At 30.8% G+C, this 2,500-nt stretch overlaps 1 protein-coding gene across 3 annotated transcripts in view; it reads left to right on the top strand.

The window, feature by feature from the left end:
- LOC105335105 (caspase activity and apoptosis inhibitor 1) overlaps positions 1 to 2,500 on the top strand; it is a 59,565-nt gene that overhangs the window by 5,369 nt on the left and 51,696 nt on the right. For 2 of the 3 annotated variants that reach the window (XM_011438824.4, XM_066067555.1), the window contains one exon: positions 1,396 to 1,451. The exons of the other annotated variant lie outside the window; for it this stretch is intronic. The gene's annotated coding sequence lies outside the window, so the exon portion shown is untranslated. The remainder of the gene's footprint in view (positions 1 to 1,395; positions 1,452 to 2,500) is intronic. 3 annotated transcript variants of the gene reach the window in all.

The following is a 2,500-nucleotide window of genomic DNA, read 5'->3' as shown; positions in this document are numbered from 1 at the left end:
CAATTATTAGTAGATTGAATTTGCAGTTTTGAAGCTGTTAAATTGCTGACATTTTCAAAAACGATATTTTTGTAATAAAACATTTTAATAGGCAGCAATTTTTGGTCATTAGGTTGAAATCAAATATTGCATCGCTTGCTTAAATACTTTTTAAAGACATATATGGCAGCTAACATTTAAAATGGGAAATTAATTGGCCCAAATGAATGTTCATTCATGAATCATGGACTTTGGAGTCATATTTTACATTAATCTGTGATGGTGTTACATGGCTGCTGGGATAATGTTGCAAAGGGCGAAAAAAGGACGTTTTCACTTTCACTTTTTAAAAACATTGTTAGAACAGGTGCATATGAGAATTCATATTCTATGAGGTGTATAAGAAAGAAGAGGTATGAAAGTTGAACTAAGATTTTCATAGAACTTCTTTCGCAATTTTGACCAGGCACTTGGAGGAGATTGATGGAAATAAAAATGCTTGTACATGTAGTACTTAAAGATTATCATAGTATTAAAGATATAAACTCATGAATTAAGAACTGGGGGGGGGGGTGTATTTTAATATTTTTCATGTAGGAGACATTGGCTGGTCTAACTAATGTTTTAAAAGAATTACATGTGCAATTAACATAAATACAACCAATTTGACATTGTGATAATGCTGAAGCGAAAAAGACACTCTCTAATGTAAGTGGAAACAGCCTAGTTTTCACTAATTTTGTGCCAGGAAAGCTGACAACGAGAAGCATCGAGCTGCCGATTTATTCTTCACAAGTTCTGTTTTGCTAGTTTGTAGATAAAAGTTACACTCCAACTAGACATAATTCGCATTCTGAAAATGACATTTTCATTGGGGAAACAGAAAAACATCAATGCTTGAATTATGTATATAATTATACTACATGAATTGCACACTGTTTTATCTGAGACGGTAGAATAAATGCTTTTGTAGAATAGAAATATTCACTCTGTCTCAGAATTACTTAAGCCATGTTCTGAAAGTCAAAGTACTCTAAGTATTGATATTGTGATAAAAAGTGCAATTAGATGGCTTATAGCGTCCTCTCTGTCAGTTAATGAAACTATGAAAGATCTGTGTAAGAAATCAGATGATTTGGAGTTGTGGTCATATTCTTCACTAATTAACAAATTGATTTAACAATAGAAATGATGCAATAGGCATTTGATGGATACATCAGTTGTTGATATGTAAATGAATCCAGTTGGGTAAAATGGAAATATGTGCAATTGTGCAGTAATCTTAATTTCAAAGCAAAAAATTAATTTCACAATGCCATCTTGAGATTTATTTGAAAAATTGTAGATAACTTGAGAGAGAGAGAGAGAGAGAACAAGAGCGAGATTGAAATAGTTAAAAAATGTATTTCTTTACAGATATATTTTACAATGACATGATTTGAAAAGGTGAAGAGTTGACAGGATCCAAAAAGGTAAGACATCGTACATTTATTTTACATACTTGTCAATATTAAACAGTGAGTGAAATATAAATTCTTCTTTTTCAAGTTTCTGAAACCACATCACAGGAATAAAAAAAATCATTTCCACATCCCATGAGAATTTTGAAATTAGACATACAGTACAATCTACTGGTAGAAAGCGTAGATAAATCATGAAAAGACAAGCGAGTTAACTTCAAGTGAAAATTTATGTTCAAGAAATTTATCAAAATCTTTAATGTTCATGATGTATTGGGATGTTTCAGATCAGAGTTTGCACTAGAATAACCTGTGATGCAGCTATTTTAAAAGAGATCTCTTATTATTCAAGGACAGTGTTTCTCTGATTATGTATCATGAAGAAAGTTTATTGCATGATAAGTAGATCATGTCTGTTTTAACATGCTAATTTTTGTGTACTTACGCTATTACTTGCGATTTCTTCAATAGCATTCCTTCAAAAGCCTTAAAGCTAATCACTGATATATGTGGAAATTGAGCTTGAGATCAGTGGTGTATCCAAGACAGTTACTTTATTCTTAATGTTGGAAGTTAACAATCCTCTCACACCTCTCCAAGTACAGTAAAACTCGTTTAGTACGAACACGGATATAGAGAATTCTCGGATATAGAAAAGTTTTTTTGAGTCCCCAGTAAAATTCTTCACAAATCTTTGCAAAATTTTACAGCTATAACGAATTCGGATATAACGAATTTACGGTTATAGTGAACTGATTTTGAGTCCCGTAGAGGTGAATAATTGTAACAAAATATAACACTTTTATAATGAATTTCTTTACAATTTGAAATGTTTGCACTACAGTTTTACATAATAGTTTCAATGAATTTTTTTTTATATAAATTTTTCAATTTACAATCCTATTATTAAAGGTATCAAAGTAATGCATTTTTATTTTAAGCCCCAACTAGCAAAAATTATAGTCTGGTGAAAAATACATGTTTATAGAGAATTTGCTACAGTTATTATTACGAATTCGTTATACGGATATAACGAATTACGGATATAACGAAGTAAATCC

This window comes from Magallana gigas, chromosome 7 (assembly GCF_963853765.1).
Source record: "Magallana gigas chromosome 7, xbMagGiga1.1, whole genome shotgun sequence".
In the NCBI taxonomy this organism is placed as follows: Eukaryota; Metazoa; Mollusca; class Bivalvia; order Ostreida; family Ostreidae; genus Magallana; species Magallana gigas.
This window is presented reverse-complemented; position numbering and strand designations above follow the sequence as displayed.